Source organism: Hyla sarda, unplaced genomic scaffold (assembly GCF_029499605.1).
Source record: "Hyla sarda isolate aHylSar1 unplaced genomic scaffold, aHylSar1.hap1 scaffold_91, whole genome shotgun sequence".
Lineage (NCBI taxonomy): Eukaryota > Metazoa > Chordata > Amphibia > Anura > Hylidae > Hyla > Hyla sarda.
In genome coordinates, this window is record NW_026610938.1 from 197,071 (window position 1) to 222,279 (window position 25,209).

General features: G+C 46.1%; 9 non-coding genes and 1 pseudogene across 9 annotated transcripts; all 10 read left to right on the forward strand.

The window, feature by feature from the left end:
* Positions 1 to 881: 881 nt before the first annotated feature.
* LOC130349353 (U2 spliceosomal RNA) lies at positions 882 to 1,072 on the forward strand. Its single transcript, XR_008886703.1, has one exon. It is a non-coding gene; the product is annotated as a U2 spliceosomal RNA (small nuclear RNA).
* Positions 1,073 to 4,720: 3,648 nt separating this feature from the next.
* LOC130349272 (U2 spliceosomal RNA) lies at positions 4,721 to 4,908 on the forward strand. The gene has a single exon (XR_008886659.1). It is a non-coding gene; the product is annotated as a U2 spliceosomal RNA (small nuclear RNA).
* Positions 4,909 to 6,998: 2,090 nt separating this feature from the next.
* LOC130349354 (U2 spliceosomal RNA) lies at positions 6,999 to 7,189 on the forward strand. The gene has a single exon (XR_008886704.1). It is a non-coding gene; the product is annotated as a U2 spliceosomal RNA (small nuclear RNA).
* Positions 7,190 to 9,287: 2,098 nt separating this feature from the next.
* On the forward strand, positions 9,288 to 9,478 carry LOC130349079 (U2 spliceosomal RNA). Its single transcript, XR_008886487.1, has one exon. It is a non-coding gene; the product is annotated as a U2 spliceosomal RNA (small nuclear RNA).
* Positions 9,479 to 11,562: 2,084 nt separating this feature from the next.
* LOC130349307 (U2 spliceosomal RNA) lies at positions 11,563 to 11,722 on the forward strand (annotated as a pseudogene).
* A 694-nt stretch (positions 11,723 to 12,416) lies between these two features.
* On the forward strand, positions 12,417 to 12,598 carry LOC130349278 (U2 spliceosomal RNA). The gene has a single exon (XR_008886664.1). It is a non-coding gene; the product is annotated as a U2 spliceosomal RNA (small nuclear RNA).
* Positions 12,599 to 16,219: 3,621 nt separating this feature from the next.
* On the forward strand, positions 16,220 to 16,407 carry LOC130349273 (U2 spliceosomal RNA). The gene has a single exon (XR_008886660.1). It is a non-coding gene; the product is annotated as a U2 spliceosomal RNA (small nuclear RNA).
* A 2,076-nt stretch (positions 16,408 to 18,483) lies between these two features.
* LOC130349080 (U2 spliceosomal RNA) lies at positions 18,484 to 18,674 on the forward strand. Its single transcript, XR_008886488.1, has one exon. It is a non-coding gene; the product is annotated as a U2 spliceosomal RNA (small nuclear RNA).
* A 2,090-nt stretch (positions 18,675 to 20,764) lies between these two features.
* Positions 20,765 to 20,955, forward strand: LOC130349081 (U2 spliceosomal RNA). Its single transcript, XR_008886489.1, has one exon. It is a non-coding gene; the product is annotated as a U2 spliceosomal RNA (small nuclear RNA).
* A 2,084-nt stretch (positions 20,956 to 23,039) lies between these two features.
* Positions 23,040 to 23,230, forward strand: LOC130349083 (U2 spliceosomal RNA). The gene has a single exon (XR_008886490.1). It is a non-coding gene; the product is annotated as a U2 spliceosomal RNA (small nuclear RNA).
* Positions 23,231 to 25,209: the final 1,979 nt, after the last annotated feature.

The window sequence follows — 25,209 nt, forward strand, 5'->3', positions numbered from 1 at the left end:
TATATATACGCGCACACACACACATATATATAAACGTATTCTCCGTTGAGATATTGCAGCCGCTGCTGTGTCCAGGCCCAGGAGCCTTAGCACTGTGCTGTGATGTCACTCAATACCACTGACATCACTAGGTGTAAACAACATCTCTCCTTTGCTGTGTATGTGACTATGGAGCTGTTTGGTGATGTCGTCTATTATGGCCTTCATAGAAGCAACAGGAGATTGTTGCATCCATCTAGAACCCTCAGAACTACAGTGCTATGATGTCACTCACTTCCACAGGCCTTGCAGAGTGTAAACAACAACAACCCAGCTTTGTTGTGTATGTAACCATAGGGATTTGTGATGTCACCTAGAACCTTCACAGCAGCGACAGCTTTATGAGGAGCATCAGCACTGCTCTGCCTGAGCAGAACCATCACCGCCATAGGTTGTCAAATAACCCGGGTTTAACCCACACAGGTAAGTCCAATGGGGTGCAGGCATGTCCTCTATGCTTACAGCTTCCCGTGGGTGTTGGTTTGATACCGTTTGGGGACAGCCAAGGAGGCATCTGCAGGCAACAAAGGTAGGTGTGTGCTTGTGTGTGTGTTTCCTATGCAGATCCTAAGCCCAGTGTCACATGCAAGTAGGAGGAGTAAGAAGGGTTCCTGGCAAATCCGGGTTATGGATTGCATTTAAAAAGGCCCCGTGGGAGTGCAATGGGCCCCTGTCTTGCTGCTTAGCAATAATGGTATGGGTTTAGGTTCTGCTGTGTGTACTGGTGGTTGACTGCCCCCCAGCCCAGAGTGTGCATGGAAAATTGTCTGGCAGCCTCCCTGACAGCAAGCAGTGATAGTGCCCATGAAGGGCACCTTGTTGGGCCCACCCCTTTCACGGTTATCGCTTCTCGGCCTTTTGGCTAAGATCAAGTGTAGTATCTGTTCTTATCAGTTTAATATCTGATACGTCCCCTATCTGGGGACCATATATTAAATGGATTTTTGAGAACGGGGGCCGATTTCGAAGCTTGCTTCCGTCGCCCTATGCATTGACCCGATATGGCAGTATCTTCGGGTACAGTGCACCACCCCCTTACAGGGTTAAAAAGAAAGATTCCTACTTTCATTGCTACCTGCTTGCTGGCTAGCCAGCTAGCCAGCCCTGTGGGCCTTGCTGCTGCTGCAGCCAAAAAACAAAAGGTGGTGCTGCTGCTGCTTCTGCTGCTTCTGCTTCTGCTTGTGTCTGGCCGCTGTTGGAGCGTCCAGGCACAGGACTTCTGCTGCTGCTGACTAAATGGCCTCCTTAATTGGATCATTTGAGTAGCCAGCACACCTGTGCAGGTAGGGCATGACATGATAGGCAGCTGCCTTGATAGCGGGTGGGTGCTGAATGTTCCTAATTGACAAAATAAGATTAATGCTTATGAAGAAATATAAAATCTCATCCCTTCCCCAATATCGCGCCACACCCCTACCCCTTAATTCCCTGGTTGAACTTGATGGACATATGTCTTTTTTCGACCGTACTAACTATGTAACTATGTAACATAACATGGGGGGGGGGGGGGGGGTCTCCTGGCTGTTCACACAGGTGTGTCATTGCTGTACATTGACCATGCATTGCTTCTGTGGTATTGCAAAGGCAAAGACAAATGCTTCCAGCCATCCATTGCACTAATGGATTGGTCATCAGCTGGCTGTCTATGTCCCGCATCAATATAGACCAAAGTACAGAGGGTTAGGCTATGCTATTGTGCACCTACCTGATGCATCAGAAGGTGCGAGGCCCTTGCTAAATTCTGTGCACAGACTTTGAGATCTATACTTTAGACTGTATCTAAACCTGCTCCAACATGGACTGACATTCTGGCCTACTTTCAGCCGATGCGACTTGTCTGTCGCTGAACAGTCGCTTTTTATGTATTCAGCACCTATGTATAATGTTGTAAAAATGCTCTAGAAGCTAAAGTCGCAGAAATGTCACACATATTTGGCCTGCAACTTTCTGTGCGACAAATTCAGACAGGAAAAATCAGTATAAATCCTTAGAAAATTATCCCCCAGTGTCTCCATCTGCTGGCGGTATTGAATAAGCATTGCTGCACTGATGGGGTATGCATTAGACGAAAAAAAAGAAGAAAAAGAAGAATAATACGCCCAGAAAAGAGGCGAAAAGGAGAAAAACGTAAAAAAACGTGAAAAAAAAGTAAGAGGAAGAGAAGGGAAAAAAAGGTGGAAATGGGTTTAAAAGTGATTTCGGCGGAGAAATATATATATATATATATATATATATATATATATATATATATATATACGCGCACACACACACATATATATAAACGTATTCTCCGTTGAGATATTGCAGCCGCTGCTGTGTCCAGGCCCAGGAGCCTTAGCACTGTGCTGTGATGTCACTCAATACCACTGACATCACTAGGTGTAAACAACATCTCTCCTTTGCTGTGTATGTGACTATGGAGCTGTTTGGTGATGTCGTCTATTATGGCCTTCATAGAAGCAACAGGAGATTGTTGCATCCATCTAGAACCCTCAGAACTACAGTGCTATGATGTCACTCACTTCCACAGGCCTTGCAGAGTGTAAACAACAACAACCCAGCTTTGTTGTGTATGTAACCATAGGGATTTGTGATGTCACCTAGAACCTTCACAGCAGCGACAGCTTTATGAGGAGCATCAGCACTGCTCTGCCTGAGCAGAACCATCACCGCCATAGGTTGTCACATAACCCGGGTTTAACCCACACAGGTAAGTCCAATGGGGTGCAGGCATGTCCTCTATGCTTACAGCTTCCCGTGGGTGTTGGTTTGATACCGTTTGGGGACAGCCAAGGAGGCATCTGCAGGCAACAAAGGTAGGTGTGTGCTTGTGTGTGTGTTTCCTATGCAGATCCTAAGCCCAGTGTCACATGCAAGTAGGAGGAGTAAGAAGGGTTCCTGGCAAATCCGGGTTATGGATTGCATTTAAAAAGGCCCCGTGGGAGTGCAATGGGCCCCTGTCTTGCTGCTTAGCAATAATGGTATGGGTTTAGGTTCTGCTGTGTGTACTGGTGGTTGACTGCCCCCCAGCCCAGAGTGTGCATGGAAAATTGTCTGGCAGCCTCCCTGACAGCAAGCAGTGATAGTGCCCATGAAGGGCACCTTGTTGGGCCCGCCCCTTTCACGGTTATCGCTTCTCGGCCTTTTGGCTAAGATCAAGTGTAGTTCTGCTCACTTGGTCTGGCCAGAGGGTGTCTGGGGTACCCGGCTCCTTTGCCTGGGGGGATCGTCCTTCTTAACGGAGGGACTTCACCCCCCTGCTGCTATCAGGGAGCCGGCTTAGTCCCCAGACAACGGGAGGCGATCCCCACCTACCTACTTCGGTGGGGGAGGTGTCTGGACATCATGGACATGGAGGAAGATTGCGGTTTTTCTTCGGAAGGCGTGCCGCCTTTTGCGAGACTTCGGAATGGAGTTCGTATTTCCCTGCTCGATGTCTGGAAGAAGGAAAGAGGCCTTGTCTTTGTCGTGGAAGAAGTGCTGTTTAAGTTGCTGGAAGTCAAGAGGGAGCAAATCCTATCCATGCTTGAGTTTCCCAGAAGTGGATACTACGACGTGGTGCTGGCTTCTGAAGAGGACTATGAGTCATTTTGGAACATATTGCAGCAAAAGAAGGTATGTCCGGTTTTGGAAGGGGTGGAGATAGTTCCACATTTCCCACGTAGAGAACGATTGGTGACTATAAGGATGTATAGCCCATATACTTCGGAGGAGGATATCGTTACCTTTTTGTCTCGATTCTGTGACAGTGTTCTGCCTAAAGGCAAGGTATTTAATCAATATGGACTATGGACCACCAAGTGGAGGTTCCATGTGAAATTTAAAATGGCAGATGGCAAGTTAGTGATCCCCCCAGGACGGTTTAAAATTGGTTCTGTGAACGGGGATCTGTATTTTTCTGGCATGCAAGATTTTTGCCGCAAATGTAAACAGTACGGTCACAGAAAGGAGGATTGCACGTTTTTGTGGTGTTTCAAGTGTCAAGAGGAGGGTCACGACGTGGAAAATTGTCAAAAGAAAAGGAAATGCCATCTGTGTGGTGAGGAGGGCCATCTGCTTGGCTCGTGTCCTAAGAAAAAGTCTGAGAAAAATTCAGAGAAAAAGGAAACTGTAAAAAGAAGCAGAGAGGAACCAGCTGAAGTGAAAGAACCAGAAGTGGAGCAGGTTCCAACTAGAAGACCTACAGAGCAGAAGAAGAAGAGAGAGGAGGAAGTGTATGTGCCAGTGCAGTATTTTGGTGTGCTTGGTGGTTTGTTGGAAAATTTGTCGGAAGCAGAAAGAAAAACGTTTGACAAAGATATGATGGATCTAAAGATAGGCTTGAAGAACCGGGAGGAAGAAGCTCGGGATAAAGTCTATTTTTCTTTCAAGGCAGACATGAACCGTTTTGTTGAAACGTATAAAATTCCAGGCTGGTTAGCGTCTCAAGTTAAGAAAGATATAGCAAATGGCAATATCAGTCGAGGACTGATAGACTTTCTAATGGTGTTTGCATGGAGGAAGGGGATGACCTTCTAATTTGGTTTTGCTTAATTAGAAAGTAATGTTTGGTTTTGCTATTTTATGTTGTTTCTTATTTTGTTTTTAAATGTTCTATTTTGTTTCATTAGTGTTTAAGAAAAGAAATAAAAACATGTTACCTGATGATGAACACAAAATTGAGTTCCAAATAAGATCTTGGAACTCTGAGTGAGTTCTGAGGGCTAACTTAAAAAATCTGTTCTTATCAGTTTAATATCTGATACGTCCCCTATCTGGGGACCATATATTAAATGGATTTTTGAGAACGGGGGCCGATTTCGAAGCTTGCTTCCGTCGCCCTATGCATTGACCCGATATGGCAGTATCTTCGGGTACAGTGCACCACCCCCTTACAGGGTTAAAAAGAAAGATTCCTACTTTCATTGCTACCTGCTTGCTGGCTAGCCAGCTAGCCAGCCCTGTGGGCCTTGCTGCTGCTGCAGCCAAAAAACAAAAGGTGGTGCTGCTGCTGCTTCTGCTGCTTCTGCTTCTGCTTGTGTCTGGCCGCTGTTGGAGCGTCCAGGCACAGGACTTCTGCTGCTGCTGACTAAATGGCCTCCTTAATTGGATCATTTGAGTAGCCAGCACACCTGTGCAGGTAGGGCATGACATGATAGGCAGCTGCCTTGATAGCGGGTGGGTGCTGAATGTTCCTAATTGACAAAATAAGATTAATGCTTATGAAGAAATATAAAATCTCATCCCTTCCCCAATATCGCGCCACACCCCTACCCCTTAATTCCCTGGTTGAACTTGATGGACATATGTCTTTTTTCGACCGTACTAACTATGTAACTATGTAACATAACATGGGGGGGGGGGGGTCTCCTGGCTGTTCACACAGGTGTGTCATTGCTGTACATTGACCATGCATTGCTTCTGTGGTATTGCAAAGGCAAAGACAAATGCTTCCAGCCATCCATTGCACTAATGGATTGGTCATCAGCTGGCTGTCTATGTCCCGCATCAATATAGACCAAAGTACAGAGGGTTAGGCTATGCTATTGTGCACCTACCTGATGCATCAGAAGGTGCGAGGCCCTTGCTAAATTCTGTGCACAGACTTTGAGATCTATACTTTAGACTGTATCTAAACCTGCTCCAACATGGACTGACATTCTGGCCTACTTTCAGCCGATGCGACTTGTCTGTCGCTGAACAGTCGCTTTTTATGTATTCAGCACCTATGTATAATGTTGTAAAAATGCTCTAGAAGCTAAAGTCGCAGAAATGTCACACATATTTGGCCTGCAACTTTCTGTGCGACAAATTCAGACAGGAAAAATCAGTATAAATCCTTAGAAAATTATCCCCCAGTGTCTCCATCTGCTGGCGGTATTGAATAAGCATTGCTGCACTGATGGGGTATGCATTAGACGAAAAAAAAGAAGAAAAAGAAGAATAATACGCCCAGAAAAGAGGCGAAAAGGAGAAAAACGTAAAAAAACGTGAAAAAAAAGTAAGAGGAAGAGAAGGGAAAAAAAGGTGGAAATGGGTTTAAAAGTGATTTCGGCGGAGAAATATATATATATATATATATATATATATATATATATATATATATACGCGCACACACACACATATATATAAACGTATTCTCCGTTGAGATATTGCAGCCGCTGCTGTGTCCAGGCCCAGGAGCCTTAGCACTGTGCTGTGATGTCACTCAATACCACTGACATCACTAGGTGTAAACAACATCTCTCCTTTGCTGTGTATGTGACTATGGAGCTGTTTGGTGATGTCGTCTATTATGGCCTTCATAGAAGCAACAGGAGATTGTTGCATCCATCTAGAACCCTCAGAACTACAGTGCTATGATGTCACTCACTTCCACAGGCCTTGCAGAGTGTAAACAACAACAACCCAGCTTTGTTGTGTATGTAACCATAGGGATTTGTGATGTCACCTAGAACCTTCACAGCAGCGACAGCTTTATGAGGAGCATCAGCACTGCTCTGCCTGAGCAGAACCATCACCGCCATAGGTTGTCAAATAACCCGGGTTTAACCCACACAGGTAAGTCCAATGGGGTGCAGGCATGTCCTCTATGCTTACAGCTTCCCGTGGGTGTTGGTTTGATACCGTTTGGGGACAGCCAAGGAGGCATCTGCAGGCAACAAAGGTAGGTGTGTGCTTGTGTGTGTGTTTCCTATGCAGATCCTAAGCCCAGTGTCACATGCAAGTAGGAGGAGTAAGAAGGGTTCCTGGCAAATCCGGGTTATGGATTGCATTTAAAAAGGCCCCGTGGGAGTGCAATGGGCCCCTGTCTTGCTGCTTAGCAATAATGGTATGGGTTTAGGTTCTGCTGTGTGTACTGGTGGTTGACTGCCCCCCAGCCCAGAGTGTGCATGGAAAATTGTCTGGCAGCCTCCCTGACAGCAAGCAGTGATAGTGCCCATGAAGGGCACCTTGTTGGGCCCGCCCCTTTCACGGTTATCGCTTCTCGGCCTTTTGGCTAAGATCAAGTGTAGTATCTGTTCTTATCAGTTTAATATCTGATACGTCCCCTATCTGGGGACCATATATTAAATGGATTTTTGAGAACGGGGGCCGATTTCGAAGCTTGCTTCCGTCGCCCTATGCATTGACCCGATATGGCAGTATCTTCGGGTACAGTGCACCACCCCCTTACAGGGTTAAAAAGAAAGATTCCTACTTTCATTGCTACCTGCTTGCTGGCTAGCCAGCTAGCCAGCCCTGTGGGCCTTGCTGCTGCTGCAGCCAAAAAACAAAAGGTGGTGCTGCTGCTGCTTCTGCTGCTTCTGCTTCTGCTTGTGTCTGGCCGCTGTTGGAGCGTCCAGGCACAGGACTTCTGCTGCTGCTGACTAAATGGCCTCCTTAATTGGATCATTTGAGTAGCCAGCACACCTGTGCAGGTAGGGCATGACATGATAGGCAGCTGCCTTGATAGCGGGTGGGTGCTGAATGTTCCTAATTGACAAAATAAGATTAATGCTTATGAAGAAATATAAAATCTCATCCCTTCCCCAATATCGCGCCACACCCCTACCCCTTAATTCCCTGGTTGAACTTGATGGACATATGTCTTTTTTCGACCGTACTAACTATGTAACTATGTAACATAACATGGGGGGGGGGGGGGGTCTCCTGGCTGTTCACACAGGTGTGTCATTGCTGTACATTGACCATGCATTGCTTCTGTGGTATTGCAAAGGCAAAGACAAATGCTTCCAGCCATCCATTGCACTAATGGATTGGTCATCAGCTGGCTGTCTATGTCCCGCATCAATATAGACCAAAGTACAGAGGGTTAGGCTATGCTATTGTGCACCTACCTGATGCATCAGAAGGTGCGAGGCCCTTGCTAAATTCTGTGCACAGACTTTGAGATCTATACTTTAGACTGTATCTAAACCTGCTCCAACATGGACTGACATTCTGGCCTACTTTCAGCCGATGCGACTTGTCTGTCGCTGAACAGTCGCTTTTTATGTATTCAGCACCTATGTATAATGTTGTAAAAATGCTCTAGAAGCTAAAGTCGCAGAAATGTCACACATATTTGGCCTGCAACTTTCTGTGCGACAAATTCAGACAGGAAAAATCAGTATAAATCCTTAGAAAATTATCCCCCAGTGTCTCCATCTGCTGGCGGTATTGAATAAGCATTGCTGCACTGATGGGGTATGCATTAGACGAAAAAAAAGAAGAAAAAGAAGAATAATACGCCCAGAAAAGAGGCGAAAAGGAGAAAAACGTAAAAAAACGTGAAAAAAAAGTAAGAGGAAGAGAAGGGAAAAAAAGGTGGAAATGGGTTTAAAAGTGATTTCGGCGGAGAGAAATATATATATATATATATATATATATATATATATATATATATATATATACGCGCACACACACACATATATATAAACGTATTCTCCGTTGAGATATTGCAGCCGCTGCTGTGTCCAGGCCCAGGAGCCTTAGCACTGTGCTGTGATGTCACTCAATACCACTGACATCACTAGGTGTAAACAACATCTCTCCTTTGCTGTGTATGTGACTATGGAGCTGTTTGGTGATGTCGTCTATTATGGCCTTCATAGAAGCAACAGGAGATTGTTGCATCCATCTAGAACCCTCAGAACTACAGTGCTATGATGTCACTCACTTCCACAGGCCTTGCAGAGTGTAAACAACAACAACCCAGCTTTGTTGTGTATGTAACCATAGGGATTTGTGATGTCACCTAGAACCTTCACAGCAGCGACAGCTTTATGAGGAGCATCAGCACTGCTCTGCCTGAGCAGAACCATCACCGCCATAGGTTGTCAAATAACCCGGGTTTAACCCACACAGGTAAGTCCAATGGGGTGCAGGCATGTCCTCTATGCTTACAGCTTCCCGTGGGTGTTGGTTTGATACCGTTTGGGGACAGCCAAGGAGGCATCTGCAGGCAACAAAGGTAGGTGTGTGCTTGTGTGTGTGTTTCCTATGCAGATCCTAAGCCCAGTGTCACATGCAAGTAGGAGGAGTAAGAAGGGTTCCTGGCAAATCCGGGTTATGGATTGCATTTAAAAAGGCCCCGTGGGAGTGCAATGGGCCCCTGTCTTGCTGCTTAGCAATAATGGTATGGGTTTAGGTTCTGCTGTGTGTACTGGTGGTTGACTGCCCCCCAGCCCAGAGTGTGCATGGAAAATTGTCTGGCAGCCTCCCTGAGAGCAAGCAGTGATAGTGCCCATGAAGGGCACCTTGTTGGGCCCGCCCCTTTCACGGTTATCGCTTCTCGGCCTTTTGGCTAAGATCAAGTGTAGTATCTGTTCTTATCAGTTTAATATCTGATACGTCCCCTATCTGGGGACCATATATTAAATGGATTTTTGAGAACGGGGGCCGATTTCGAAGCTTGCTTCCGTCGCCCTATGCATTGACCCGATATGGCAGTATCTTCGGGTACAGTGCACCACCCCCTTACAGGGTTAAAAAGAAAGATTCCTACTTTCATTGCTACCTGCTTGCTGGCTAGCCAGCTAGCCAGCCCTGTGGGCCTTGCTGCTGCTGCAGCCAAAAAACAAAAGGTGGTGCTGCTGCTGCTTCTGCTGCTTCTGCTTCTGCTTGTGTCTGGCCGCTGTTGGAGCGTCCAGGCACAGGACTTCTGCTGCTGCTGACTAAATGGCCTCCTTAATTGGATCATTTGAGTAGCCAGCACACCTGTGCAGGTAGGGCATGACATGATAGGCAGCTGCCTTGATAGCGGGTGGGTGCTGAATGTTCCTAATTGACAAAATAAGATTAATGCTTATGAAGAAATATAAAATCTCATCCCTTCCCCAATATCGCGCCACACCCCTACCCCTTAATTCCCTGGTTGAACTTGATGGACATATGTCTTTTTTCGACCGTACTAACTATGTAACTATGTAACATAACATGGGGGGGGGGGGTCTCCTGGCTGTTCACACAGGTGTGTCATTGCTGTACATTGACCATGCATTGCTTCTGTGGTATTGCAAAGGCAAAGACAAATGCTTCCAGCCATCCATTGCACTAATGGATTGGTCATCAGCTGGCTGTCTATGTCCCGCATCAATATAGACCAAAGTACAGAGGGTTAGGCTATGCTATTTTTCACCTACCTGATGCATCAGAAGGTGCGAGGCCCTTGCTAAATTCTGTGCACAGACTTTGAGATCTATACTTTAGACTGTATCTAAACCTGCTCCAACATGGACTGACATTCTGGCCTACTTTCAGCCGATGCGACTTGTCTGTCGCTGAACAGTCGCTTTTTATGTATTCAGCACCTATGTATAATGTTGTAAAAATGCTCTAGAAGCTAAAGTCGCAGAAATGTCACACATATTTGGCCTGCAACTTTCTGTGCGACAAATTCAGACAGGAAAAATCAGTATAAATCCTTAGAAAATTATCCCCCAGTGTCTCCATCTGCTGGCGGTATTGAATAAGCATTGCTGCACTGATGGGGTATGCATTAGACGAAAAAAAGAAGAAAAAGAAGAATAATACGCCCAGAAAAGAGGCGAAAAGGAGAAAAACGTAAAAAAACGTGAAAAAAAAGTAAGAGGAAGAGAAGGGAAAAAAAGGTGGAAATGGGTTTAAAAGTGATTTCGGCGGAGAAATATATATATATATATATATATATATATATATATATATATACGCGCACACACACACATATATATAAACGTATTCTCCGTTGAGATATTGCAGCCGCTGCTGTGTCCAGGCCCAGGAGCCTTAGCACTGTGCTGTGATGTCACTCAATACCACTGACATCACTAGGTGTAAACAACATCTCTCCTTTGCTGTGTATGTGACTATGGAGCTGTTTGGTGATGTCGTCTATTATGGCCTTCATAGAAGCAACAGGAGATTGTTGCATCCATCTAGAACCCTCAGAACTACAGTGCTATGATGTCACTCACTTCCACAGGCCTTGCAGAGTGTAAACAACAACAACCCAGCTTTGTTGTGTATGTAACCATAGGGATTTGTGATGTCACCTAGAACCTTCACAGCAGCGACAGCTTTATGAGGAGCATCAGCACTGCTCTGCCTGAGCAGAACCATCACCGCCATAGGTTGTCAAATAACCCGGGTTTAACCCACACAGGTAAGTCCAATGGGGTGCAGGCATGTCCTCTATGCTTACAGCTTCCCGTGGGTGTTGGTTTGATACCGTTTGGGGACAGCCAAGGAGGCATCTGCAGGCAACAAAGGTAGGTGTGTGCTTGTGTGTGTGTTTCCTATGCAGATCCTAAGCCCAGTGTCACATGCAAGTAGGAGGAGTAAGAAGGGTTCCTGGCAAATCCGGGTTATGGATTGCATTTAAAAAGGCCCCGTGGGAGTGCAATGGGCCCCTGTCTTGCTGCTTAGCAATAATGGTATGGGTTTAGGTTCTGCTGTGTGTACTGGTGGTTGACTGCCCCCCAGCCCAGAGTGTGCATGGAAAATTGTCTGGCAGCCTCCCTGACAGCAAGCAGTGATAGTGCCCATGAAGGGCACCTTGTTGGGCCCGCCCCTTTCACGGTTATCGCTTCTCGGCCTTTTGGCTAAGATCAAGTGTAGTATCTGTTCTTATCAGTTTTCATGCTGGTGGGGATGGGTGCTGCATGGAGGATGCAGGTGTACCAGGGCTTTCCGGGGCTGGTTCTGAGGAATCAGCTCGACGGCTGCCCCGATGTGACCTGTTCCCTCCGGGTCTCGCCATGAGGCTGAGAGGGTCTTGAGCCGAGGTACTTTTGTGCCTCGGGGAGTGGTGACCCCGAGGTGCCGAAACTCACTGGGAGGATAGACTCACTGAGTTGAAGCACGGGCACCATAATCTCTTCACCTTGTGGCACTCACCTCTTGATTCCCGGCCTTCTGGCTAGGATCAGAGAAATTTTTATAGATCCGGCCGGATGTCCGGGCAGTATATCTGCACACATTCACTTATTTATTTCTTTTTTTGTCTCACTGTGTCACTTTTTGCGTGTTGTGTGTTCACAGGATTTGTCAGGATGCGGTAGCCCTTCTGGGTGTCCCTCCTGGCGGTCTAGGGGAGGTGTGTGTGGCCATTAGGTTCCGCACCTCCCTGCAAACACCCCGGGTACTCTTGCTTTGGCAGGGTACCTACCGTAATCGGCTCTGCGGGCAGATACCTTGGCTAACGCCAAGGGGGATGCCGGGAGCATTTGTGGTCCCCTAGTAGCTTCGGCGAAAAGGGACATCGAACCTGGAACCTCGCAGGTACCTTTTGGTCCGGAGGCGAAGGGTAAGGTTTGTTGGGGGGCCTCTCTCCTATCGGAGAAGGGCTTGCGATAGACCGCATCCTTTGTGCACGTTTTTTTAGTGTAACACGTTTGCACTTTTTCTTGCACTTTGGGTGAATCGAAAGCACGTTCCTCGGCTTTAGATATAAAAAAAAAAAAAATCTGTTCTTATCAGTTTAATATCTGATACGTCCCCTATCTGGGGACCATATATTAAATGGATTTTTGAGAACGGGGGCCGATTTCGAAGCTTGCTTCCGTCGCCCTATGCATTGACCCGATATGGCAGTATCTTCGGGTACAGTGCACCACCCCCTTACAGGGTTAAAAAGAAAGATTCCTACTTTCATTGCTACCTGCTTGCTGGCTAGCCAGCTAGCCAGCCCTGTGGGCCTTGCTGCTGCTGCAGCCAAAAAACAAAAGGTGGTGCTGCTGCTGCTTCTGCTGCTTCTGCTTCTGCTTGTGTCTGGCCGCTGTTGGAGCGTCCAGGCACAGGACTTCTGCTGCTGCTGACTAAATGGCCTCCTTAATTGGATCATTTGAGTAGCCAGCACACCTGTGCAGGTAGGGCATGACATGATAGGCAGCTGCCTTGATAGCGGGTGGGTGCTGAATGTTCCTAATTGACAAAATAAGATTAATGCTTATGAAGAAATATAAAATCTCATCCCTTCCCCAATATCGCGCCACACCCCTACCCCTTAATTCCCTGGTTGAACTTGATGGACATATGTCTTTTTTCGACCGTACTAACTATGTAACTATGTAACATAACATGGGGGGGGGGGGGGGTCTCCTGGCTGTTCACACAGGTGTGTCATTGCTGTACATTGACCATGCATTGCTTCTGTGGTATTGCAAAGGCAAAGACAAATGCTTCCAGCCATCCATTGCACTAATGGATTGGTCATCAGCTGGCTGTCTATGTCCCGCATCAATATAGACCAAAGTACAGAGGGTTAGGCTATGCTATTGTGCACCTACCTGATGCATCAGAAGGTGCGAGGCCCTTGCTAAATTCTGTGCACAGACTTTGAGATCTATACTTTAGACTGTATCTAAACCTGCTCCAACATGGACTGACATTCTGGCCTACTTTCAGCCGATGCGACTTGTCTGTCGCTGAACAGTCGCTTTTTATGTATTCAGCACCTATGTATAATGTTGTAAAAATGCTCTAGAAGCTAAAGTCGCAGAAATGTCACACATATTTGGCCTGCAACTTTCTGTGCGACAAATTCAGACAGGAAAAATCAGTATAAATCCTTAGAAAATTATCCCCCAGTGTCTCCATCTGCTGGCGGTATTGAATAAGCATTGCTGCACTGATGGGGTATGCATTAGACGAAAAAAAAGAAGAAAAAGAAGAATAATACGCCCAGAAAAGAGGCGAAAAGGAGAAAAACGTAAAAAAACGTGAAAAAAAAGTAAGAGGAAGAGAAGGGAAAAAAAGGTGGAAATGGGTTTAAAAGTGATTTCGGCGGAGAATATATATATATATATATATATATATATATATATATATATATATACGCGCACACACACACATATATATAAACGTATTCTCCGTTGAGATATTGCAGCCGCTGCTGTGTCCAGGCCCAGGAGCCTTAGCACTGTGCTGTGATGTCACTCAATACCACTGACATCACTAGGTGTAAACAACATCTCTCCTTTGCTGTGTATGTGACTATGGAGCTGTTTGGTGATGTCGTCTATTATGGCCTTCATAGAAGCAACAGGAGATTGTTGCATCCATCTAGAACCCTCAGAACTACAGTGCTATGATGTCACTCACTTCCACAGGCCTTGCAGAGTGTAAACAACAACAACCCAGCTTTGTTGTGTATGTAACCATAGGGATTTGTGATGTCACCTAGAACCTTCACAGCAGCGACAGCTTTATGAGGAGCATCAGCACTGCTCTGCCTGAGCAGAACCATCACCGCCATAGGTTGTCACATAACCCGGGTTTAACCCACACAGGTAAGTCCAATGGGGTGCAGGCATGTCCTCTATGCTTACAGCTTCCCGTGGGTGTTGGTTTGATACCGTTTGGGGACAGCCAAGGAGGCATCTGCAGGCAACAAAGGTAGGTGTGTGCTTGTGTGTGTGTTTCCTATGCAGATCCTAAGCCCAGTGTCACATGCAAGTAGGAGGAGTAAGAAGGGTTCCTGGCAAATCCGGGTTATGGATTGCATTTAAAAAGGCCCCGTGGGAGTGCAATGGGCCCCTGTCTTGCTGCTTAGCAATAATGGTATGGGTTTAGGTTCTGCTGTGTGTACTGGTGGTTGACTGCCCCCCAGCCCAGAGTGTGCATGGAAAATTGTCTGGCAGCCTCCCTGACAGCAAGCAGTGATAGTGCCCATGAAGGGCACCTTGTTGGGCCCGCCCCTTTCACGGTTATCGCTTCTCGGCCTTTTGGCTAAGATCAAGTGTAGTTCTGCTCACTTGGTCTGGCCAGAGGGTGTCTGGGGGGATCGTCCTTCTTAACGGAGGGACTTCACCCCCCTGCTGCTATCAGGGAGCCGGCTTAGTCCCCAGACAACGGGAGGCGATCCCCACCTACCTACTTCGGTGGGGGAGGTGTCTGGACATCATGGACATGGAGGAAGATTGCGGTTTTTCTTCGGAAGGCGTGCCGCCTTTTGCGAGACTTCGGAATGGAGTTCGTATTTCCCTGCTCGATGTCCGGAAGAAGGAAAGAGGCCTTGTCTTTGTCGTGGAAGAAGTGCTGTTTAAGTTGCTGGAAGTCAAGAGGGAGCAAATCCTATCCATGCTTGAGTTTCCCAGAAGTGGATACTACGACGTGGTGCTGGCTTCTGAAGAGGACTATGAGTCATTTTGGAACATATTGCAGCAAAAGAAGGTATGTCCGGTTTTGGAAGGGGTGGAGATAGTTCCACATTTCCCACGTAGAGAACGATTGGTGACTATAAGGATGTATAGCCCATATACTTCGGAGGAGGATATCGTTACCTTTTTGTCTCGATTCTGTGACAGTGTTCTGCCTAAAGGCAAGGTATTTAATCAATATGGACTATGGACCACCAAGTGGAGGTTCCATGTGAAATTTAAAATGGCAGATGGCAAGTTAGTGATCCCCCCAGGACGGTTTAAAATTGGTTCTGTGAACGGGGATCTGTATTTTTCTGGCATGCAAGATTTTTGCCGCAAATGTAAACAGTACGGTCACAGAAAGGAGGATTGCACGTTTTTGTGGTGTTTCAAGTGTCAAGAGGAGGGTCACGACGTGGAAAATTGTCAAAAGAAAAGGAAATGCCATCTGTGTGGTGAGGAGGGCCATCTGCTTGGCTCGTGTCCTAAGAAAAAGTCTGAGAAAAATTCAGAGAAAAAGGAAGCTGTAAAAAGAAGCAGAGAGGAACCAGCTGAAGTGAAAGAACCAGAAGTGGAGCAGGTTCCAACTAGAAGACCTACAGAGCAGAAGAAGAAGAGAGAGGAGGAAGTGTATGTGCCAGTGCAGTATTTTGGTGTGCTTGGTGGTTTGTTGGAAAATTTGTCGGAAGCAGAAAGAAAAACGTTTGACAAAGATATGATGGATCTAAAGATAGGCTTGAAGAACCGGGAGGAAGAAGCTCGGGATAAAGTCTATTTTTCTTTCAAGGCAGACATGAACCGTTTTGTTGAAACGTATAAAATTCCAGGCTGGTTAGCGTCTCAAGTTAAGAAAGATATAGCAAATGGCAATATCAGTCGAGGACTGATAGACTTTCTAATGGTGTTTGCATGGAGGAAGGGGATGACCTTCTAATTTGGTTTTGCTTAATTAGAAAGTAATGTTTGGTTTTGCTATTTTATGTTGTTTCTTATTTTGTTTTTAAATGTTCTATTTTGTTTCATTAGTGTTTAAGAAAAGAAATAAAAACATGTTACCTGATGATGAACACAAAATTGAGTTCCAAATAAGATCTTGGAACTCTGAGTGAGTTCTGAGGGCTAACTTAAAAAATCTGTTCTTATCAGTTTAATATCTGATACGTCCCCTATCTGGGGACCATATATTAAATGGATTTTTGAGAACGGGGGCCGATTTCGAAGCTTGCTTCCGTCGCCCTATGCATTGACCCGATATGGCAGTATCTTCGGGTACAGTGCACCACCCCCTTACAGGGTTAAAAAGAAAGATTCCTACTTTCATTGCTACCTGCTTGCTGGCTAGCCAGCTAGCCAGCCCTGTGGGCCTTGCTGCTGCTGCAGCCAAAAAACAAAAGGTGGTGCTGCTGCTGCTTCTGCTGCTTCTGCTTCTGCTTGTGTCTGGCCGCTGTTGGAGCGTCCAGGCACAGGACTTCTGCTGCTGCTGACTAAATGGCCTCCTTAATTGGATCATTTGAGTAGCCAGCACACCTGTGCAGGTAGGGCATGACATGATAGGCAGCTGCCTTGATAGCGGGTGGGTGCTGAATGTTCCTAATTGACAAAATAAGATTAATGCTTATGAAGAAATATAAAATCTCATCCCTTCCCCAATATCGCGCCACACCCCTACCCCTTAATTCCCTGGTTGAACTTGATGGACATATGTCTTTTTTCGACCGTACTAACTATGTAACTATGTAACATAACATGGGGGGGGGGTCTCCTGGCTGTTCACACAGGTGTGTCATTGCTGTACATTGACCATGCATTGCTTCTGTGGTATTGCAAAGGCAAAGACAAATGCTTCCAGCCATCCATTGCACTAATGGATTGGTCATCAGCTGGCTGTCTATGTCCCGCATCAATATAGACCAAAGTACAGAGGGTTAGGCTATGCTATTGTGCACCTACCTGATGCATCAGAAGGTGCGAGGCCCTTGCTAAATTCTGTGCACAGACTTTGAGATCTATACTTTAGACTGTATCTAAACCTGCTCCAACATGGACTGACATTCTGGCCTACTTTCAGCCGATGCGACTTGTCTGTCGCTGAACAGTCGCTTTTTATGTATTCAGCACCTATGTATAATGTTGTAAAAATGCTCTAGAAGCTAAAGTCGCAGAAATGTCACACATATTTGGCCTGCAACTTTCTGTGCGACAAATTCAGACAGGAAAAATCAGTATAAATCCTTAGAAAATTATCCCCCAGTGTCTCCATCTGCTGGCGGTATTGAATAAGCATTGCTGCACTGATGGGGTATGCATTAGACGAAAAAAAGAAGAAAAAGAAGAATAATACGCCCAGAAAAGAGGCGAAAAGGAGAAAAACGTAAAAAAACGTGAAAAAAAAGTAAGAGGAAGAGAAGGGAAAAAAAGGTGGAAATGGGTTTAAAAGTGATTTCGGCGGAGAAATATATATATATATATATATATATATATATATATACGCGCACACACACACATATATATAAACGTATTCTCCGTTGAGATATTGCAGCCGCTGCTGTGTCCAGGCCCAGGAGCCTTAGCACTGTGCTGTGATGTCACTCAATACCACTGACATCACTAGGTGTAAACAACATCTCTCCTTTGCTGTGTATGTGACTATGGAGCTGTTTGGTGATGTCGTCTATTATGGCCTTCATAGAAGCAACAGGAGATTGTTGCATCCATCTAGAACCCTCAGAACTACAGTGCTATGATGTCACTCACTTCCACAGGCCTTGCAGAGTGTAAACAACAACAACCCAGCTTTGTTGTGTATGTAACCATAGGGATTTGTGATGTCACCTAGAACCTTCACAGCAGCGACAGCTTTATGAGGAGCATCAGCACTGCTCTGCCTGAGCAGAACCATCACCGCCATAGGTTGTCAAATAACCCGGGTTTAACCCACACAGGTAAGTCCAATGGGGTGCAGGCATGTCCTCTATGCTTACAGCTTCCCGTGGGTGTTGGTTTGATACCGTTTGGGGACAGCCAAGGAGGCATCTGCAGGCAACAAAGGTAGGTGTGTGCTTGTGTGTGTGTTTCCTATGCAGATCCTAAGCCCAGTGTCACATGCAAGTAGGAGGAGTAAGAAGGGTTCCTGGCAAATCCGGGTTATGGATTGCATTTAAAAAGGCCCCGTGGGAGTGCAATGGGCCCCTGTCTTGCTGCTTAGCAATAATGGTATGGGTTTAGGTTCTGCTGTGTGTACTGGTGGTTGACTGCCCCCCAGCCCAGAGTGTGCATGGAAAATTGTCTGGCAGCCTCCCTGACAGCAAGCAGTGATAGTGCCCATGAAGGGCACCTTGTTGGGCCCGCCCCTTTCACGGTTATCGCTTCTCGGCCTTTTGGCTAAGATCAAGTGTAGTATCTGTTCTTATCAGTTTAATATCTGATACGTCCCCTATCTGGGGACCATATATTAAATGGATTTTTGAGAACGGGGGCCGATTTCGAAGCTTGCTTCCGTCGCCCTATGCATTGACCCGATATGGCAGTATCTTCGGGTACAGTGCACCACCCCCTTACAGGGTTAAAAAGAAAGATTCCTACTTTCATTGCTACCTGCTTGCTGGCTAGCCAGCTAGCCAGCCCTGTGGGCCTTGCTGCTGCTGCAGCCAAAAAACAAAAGGTGGTGCTGCTGCTGCTTCTGCTGCTTCTGCTTCTGCTTGTGTCTGGCCGCTGTTGGAGCGTCCAGGCACAGGACTTCTGCTGCTGCTGACTAAATGGCCTCCTTAATTGGATCATTTGAGTAGCCAGCACACCTGTGCAGGTAGGGCATGACATGATAGGCAGCTGCCTTGATAGCGGGTGGGTGCTGAATGTTCCTAATTCACAAAATAAGATTAATGCTTATGAAGAAATATAAAATCTCATCCCTTCCCCAATATCGCGCCACACCCCTACCCCTTAATTCCCTGGTTGAACTTGATGGACATATGTCTTTTTTCGACCGTACTAACTATGTAACTATGTAACATAACATGGGGGGGGGGGGGGTCTCCTGGCTGTTCACACAGGTGTGTCATTGCTGTACATTGACCATGCATTGCTTCTGTGGTATTGCAAAGGCAAAGACAAATGCTTCCAGCCATCCATTGCACTAATGGATTGGTCATCAGCTGGCTGTCTATGTCCCGCATCAATATAGACCAAAGTACAGAGGGTTAGGCTATGCTATTGTGCACCTACCTGATGCATCAGAAGGTGCGAGGCCCTTGCTAAATTCTGTGCACAGACTTTGAGATCTATACTTTAGACTGTATCTAAACCTGCTCCAACATGGACTGACATTCTGGCCTACTTTCAGCCGATGCGACTTGTCTGTCGCTGAACAGTCGCTTTTTATGTATTCAGCACCTATGTATAATGTTGTAAAAATGCTCTAGAAGCTAAAGTCGCAGAAATGTCACACATATTTGGCCTGCAACTTTCTGTGCGACAAATTCAGACAGGAAAAATCAGTATAAATCCTTAGAAAATTATCCCCCAGTGTCTCCATCTGCTGGCGGTATTGAATAAGCATTGCTGCACTGATGGGGTATGCATTAGACGAAAAAAAGAAGAAAAAGAAGAATAATACGCCCAGAAAAGAGGCGAAAAGGAGAAAAACGTAAAAAAACGTGAAAAAAAAGTAAGAGGAAGAGAAGGGAAAAAAAGGTGGAAATGGGTTTAAAAGTGATTTCGGCGGAGAAATATATATATATATATATATATATATATATATATATATATATATACGCGCACACACACACATATATATAAACGTATTCTCCGTTGAGATATTGCAGCCGCTGCTGTGTCCAGGCCCAGGAGCCTTAGCACTGTGCTGTGATGTCACTCAATACCACTGACATCACTAGGTGTAAACAACATCTCTCCTTTGCTGTGTATGTGACTATGGAGCTGTTTGGTGATGTCGTCTATTATGGCCTTCATAGAAGCAACAGGAGATTGTTGCATCCATCTAGAACCCTCAGAACTACAGTGCTATGATGTCACTCACTTCCACAGGCCTTGCAGAGTGTAAACAACAACAACCCAGCTTTGTTGTGTATGTAACCATAGGGATTTGTGATGTCACCTAGAACCTTCACAGCAGCGACAGCTTTATGAGGAGCATCAGCACTGCTCTGCCTGAGCAGAACCATCACCGCCATAGGTTGTCAAATAACCCGGGTTTAACCCACACAGGTAAGTCCAATGGGGTGCAGGCATGTCCTCTATGCTTACAGCTTCCCGTGGGTGTTGGTTTGATACCGTTTGGGGACAGCCAAGGAGGCATCTGCAGGCAACAAAGGTAGGTGTGTGCTTGTGTGTGTGTTTCCTATGCAGATCCTAAGCCCAGTGTCACATGCAAGTAGGAGGAGTAAGAAGGGTTCCTGGCAAATCCGGGTTATGGATTGCATTTAAAAAGGCCCCGTGGGAGTGCAATGGGCCCCTGTCTTGCTGCTTAGCAATAATGGTATGGGTTTAGGTTCTGCTGTGTGTACTGGTGGTTGACTGCCCCCCAGCCCAGAGTGTGCATGGAAAATTGTCTGGCAGCCTCCCTGACAGCAAGCAGTGATAGTGCCCATGAAGGGCACCTTGTTGGGCCCGCCCCTTTCACGGTTATCGCTTCTCGGCCTTTTGGCTAAGATCAAGTGTAGTATCTGTTCTTATCAGTTTAATATCTGATACGTCCCCTATCTGGGGACCATATATTAAATGGATTTTTGAGAACGGGGGCCGATTTCGAAGCTTGCTTCCGTCGCCCTATGCATTGACCCGATATGGCAGTATCTTCGGGTACAGTGCACCACCCCCTTACAGGGTTAAAAAGAAAGATTCCTACTTTCATTGCTACCTGCTTGCTGGCTAGCCAGCTAGCCAGCCCTGTGGGCCTTGCTGCTGCTGCAGCCAAAAAACAAAAGGTGGTGCTGCTGCTGCTTCTGCTGCTTCTGCTTCTGCTTGTGTCTGGCCGCTGTTGGAGCGTCCAGGCACAGGACTTCTGCTGCTGCTGACTAAATGGCCTCCTTAATTGGATCATTTGAGTAGCCAGCACACCTGTGCAGGTAGGGCATGACATGATAGGCAGCTGCCTTGATAGCGGGTGGGTGCTGAATGTTCCTAATTGACAAAATAAGATTAATGCTTATGAAGAAATATAAAATCTCATCCCTTCCCCAATATCGCGCCACACCCCTACCCCTTAATTCCCTGGTTGAACTTGATGGACATATGTCTTTTTTCGACCGTACTAACTATGTAACTATGTAACATAACATGGGGGGGGGGGTCTCCTGGCTGTTCACACAGGTGTGTCATTGCTGTACATTGACCATGCATTGCTTCTGTGGTATTGCAAAGGCAAAGACAAATGCTTCCAGCCATCCATTGCACTAATGGATTGGTCATCAGCTGGCTGTCTATGTCCCGCATCAATATAGACCAAAGTACAGAGGGTTAGGCTATGCTATTGTGCACCTACCTGATGCATCAGAAGGTGCGAGGCCCTTGCTAAATTCTGTGCACAGACTTTGAGATCTATACTTTAGACTGTATCTAAACCTGCTCCAACATGGACTGACATTCTGGCCTACTTTCAGCCGATGCGACTTGTCTGGCGCTGAACAGTCGCTTTTTATGTATTCAGCACCTATGTATAATGTTGTAAAAATGCTCTAGAAGCTAAAGTCGCAGAAATGTCACACATATTTGGCCTGCAACTTTCTGTGCGACAAATTCAGACAGGAAAAATCAGTATAAATCCTTAGAAAATTATCCCCCAGTGTCTCCATCTGCTGGCGGTATTGAATAAGCATTGCTGCACTGATGGGGTATGCATTAGACGAAAAAAAAGAAGAAAAAGAAGAATAATACGCCCAGAAAAGAGGCGAAAAGGAGAAAAACGTAAAAAAATGTGAAAAAAAAGTAAGAGGAAGAGAAGGGAAAAAAAGGTGGAAATGGGTTTAAAAGTGATTTCGGCGGAGAAATATATATATATATATATATATATATATATATATATATATACGCGCACACACACACATATATATAAACGTATTCTCCGTTGAGATATTGCAGCCGCTGCTGTGTCCAGGCCCAGGAGCCTTAGCACTGTGCTGTGATGTCACTCAATACCACTGACATCACTAGGTGTAAACAACATCTCTCCTTTGCTGTGTATGTGACTATGGAGCTGTTTGGTGATGTCGTCTATTATGGCCTTCATAGAAGCAACAGGAGATTGTTGCATCCATCTAGAACCCTCAGAACTACAGTGCTATGATGTCACTCACTTCCACAGGCCTTGCAGAGTGTAAACAACAACAACCCAGCTTTGTTGTGTATGTAACCATAGGGATTTGTGATGTCACCTAGAACCTTCACAGCAGCGACAGCTTTATGAGGAGCATCAGCACTGCTCTGCCTGAGCAGAACCATCACCGCCATAGGTTGTCAAATAACCCGGGTTTAACCCACACAGGTAAGTCCAATGGGGTGCAGGCATGTCCTCTATGCTTACAGCTTCCCGTGGGTGTTGGTTTGATACCGTTTGGGGACAGCCAAGGAGGCATCTGCAGGCAACAAAGGTAGGTGTGTGCTTGTGTGTGTGTTTCCTATGCAGATCCTAAGCCCAGTGTCACATGCAAGTAGGAGGAGTAAGAAGGGTTCCTGGCAAATCCGGGTTATGGATTGCATTTAAAAAGGCCCCGTGGGAGTGCAATGGGCCCCTGTCTTGCTGCTTAGCAATAATGGTATGGGTTTAGGTTCTGCTGTGTGTACTGGTGGTTGACTGCCCCCCAGCCCAGAGTGTGCATGGAAAATTGTCTGGCAGCCTCCCTGACAGCAAGCAGTGATAGTGCCCATGAAGGGCACCTTGTTGGGCCCGCCCCTTTCACGGTTATCGCTTCTCGGCCTTTTGGCTAAGATCAAGTGTAGTATCTGTTCTTATCAGTTTAATATCTGATACGTCCCCTATCTGGGGACCATATATTAAATGGATTTTTGAGAACGGGGGCCGATTTCGAAGCTTGCTTCCGTCGCCCTATGCATTGACCCGATATGGCAGTATCTTCGGGTACAGTGCACCACCCCCTTACAGGGTTAAAAAGAAAGATTCCTACTTTCATTGCTACCTGCTTGCTGGCTAGCCAGCTAGCCAGCCCTGTGGGCCTTGCTGCTGCTGCAGCCAAAAAACAAAAGGTGGTGCTGCTGCTGCTTCTGCTGCTTCTGCTGCTTCTGCTTCTGCTTGTGTCTGGCCGCTGTTGGAGCGTCCAGGCACAGGACTTCTGCTGCTGCTGACTAAATGGCCTCCTTAATTGGATCATTTGAGTAGCCAGCACACCTGTGCAGGTAGGGCATGACATGATAGGCAGCTGCCTTGATAGCGGGTGGGTGCTGAATGTTCCTAATTGACAAAATAAGATTAATGCTTATGAAGAAATATAAAATCTCATCCCTTCCCCAATATCGCGCCACACCCCTACCCCTTAATTCCCTGGTTGAACTTGATGGACATATGTCTTTTTTCGACCGTACTAACTATGTAACTATGTAACATAACATGGGGGGGGGGGGGGGGTCTCCTGGCTGTTCACACAGGTGTGTCATTGCTGTACATTGACCATGCATTGCTTCTGTGGTATTGCAAAGGCAAAGACAAATGCTTCCAGCCATCCATTGCACTAATGGATTGGTCATCAGCTGGCTGTCTATGTCCCGCATCAATATAGACCAAAGTACAGAGGGTTAGGCTATGCTATTGTGCACCTACCTGATGCATCAGAAGGTGCGAGGCCCTTGCTAAATTCTGTGCACAGACTTTGAGATCTATACTTTAGACTGTATCTAAACCTGCTCCAACATGGACTGACATTCTGGCCTACTTTCAGCCGATGCGACTTGTCTGTCGCTGAACAGTCGCTTTTTATGTATTCAGCACCTATGTATAATGTTGTAAAAATGCTCTAGAAGCTAAAGTCGCAGAAATGTCACACATATTTGGCCTGCAACTTTCTGTGCGACAAATTCAGACAGGAAAAATCAGTATAAATCCTTAGAAAATTATCCCCCAGTGTCTCCATCTGCTGGCGGTATTGAATAAGCATTGCTGCACTGATGGGGTATGCATTAGACGAAAAAAAAGAAGAAAAAGAAGAATAATACGCCCAGAAAAGAGGCGAAAAGGAGAAAAACGTAAAAAAACGTGAAAAAAAAGTAAGAGGAAGAGAAGGGAAAAAAAGGTGGAAATGGGTTTAAAAGTGATTTCGGCGGAGAAATATATATATATATATATATATATATATATATATATATATATATACGCGCACACACACACATATATATAAACGTATTCTCCGTTGAGATATTGCAGCCGCTGCTGTGTCCAGGCCCAGGAGCCTTAGCACTGTGCTGTGATGTCACTCAATACCACTGACATCACTAGGTGTAAACAACATCTCTCCTTTGCTGTGTATGTGACTATGGAGCTGTTTGGTGATGTCGTCTATTATGGCCTTCATAGAAGCAACAGGAGATTGTTGCATCCATCTAGAACCCTCAGAACTACAGTGCTATGATGTCACTCACTTCCACAGGCCTTGCAGACTGTAAACAACAACAACCCAGCTTTGTTGTGTATGTAACCATAGGGATTTGTGATGTCACCTAGAACCTTCACAGCAGCGACAGCTTTATGAGGAGCATCAGCACTGCTCTGCCTGAGCAGAACCATCACCGCCATAGGTTGTCAAATAACCCGGGTTTAACCCACACAGGTAAGTCCAATGGGGTGCAGGCATGTCCTCTATGCTTACAGCTTCCCGTGGGTGTTGGTTTGATACCGTTTGGGGACAGCCAAGGAGGCATCTGCAGGCAACAAAGGTAGGTGTGTGCTTGTGTGTGTGTTTCCTATGCAGATCCTAAGCCCAGTGTCACATGCAAGTAGGAGGAGTAAGAAGGGTTCCTGGCAAATCCGGGTTATGGATTGCATTTAAAAAGGCCCCGTGGGAGTGCAATGGGCCCCTGTCTTGCTGCTTAGCAATAATGGTATGGGTTTAGGTTCTGCTGTGTG